Below are 416 nucleotides of genomic sequence, written 5' to 3'. Positions count from 1 at the left end.
CTGCCTGCCTCTATGGGAATTTAACATAGGGGGTGTATATTTATGCCCCTGTATTTTAAGGAAGAACAGTTATTCATTCACAAAGAAAATTGGTGTCCTTAAAGGTTGGATGTGTCCTTAAAGCAGGGGTCTTCAATGTTTTCCAGGCCAAGGACCCCCAAACTGATGGCGAGATGGAGTGGGGACCCCCTAATTATATATATTGTATAAAATTGTGTTATATCAAACTGGTCCTATAGTGCCATGTGTGCATTGATGAATGAAAGACATCTTCTGCCTCCATTTATCTGTTTACTACAGTGTGTTGAATTCATGTTAATGTGTATTTAAAGACATTTCAATTAGTGGAAAAAATTGCAGAGGGGGGGGAAATTAAAAAAAAGTTTCGCAACCCCCATGCAGTACCTCCGCGGACC

The 416-nt window shown here is 40.1% G+C and overlaps 1 protein-coding gene across 7 annotated transcripts in view; it reads left to right on the top strand.

The window, feature by feature from the left end:
• tdrd6a (tudor domain containing 6a) overlaps window positions 1-416 on the top strand; it is a 36,303-nt gene that overhangs the window by 30,249 nt on the left and 5,638 nt on the right. The window lies entirely within an intron of this gene.

The sequence above is a fragment of the Etheostoma spectabile genome, chromosome 18 (genome assembly GCF_008692095.1).
Source record: "Etheostoma spectabile isolate EspeVRDwgs_2016 chromosome 18, UIUC_Espe_1.0, whole genome shotgun sequence".
Taxonomy (NCBI): domain Eukaryota; kingdom Metazoa; phylum Chordata; class Actinopteri; order Perciformes; family Percidae; genus Etheostoma; species Etheostoma spectabile.
Note: the sequence above shows the minus strand (reverse complement) of the source record. Positions and strands in the feature narration are given on the sequence as shown.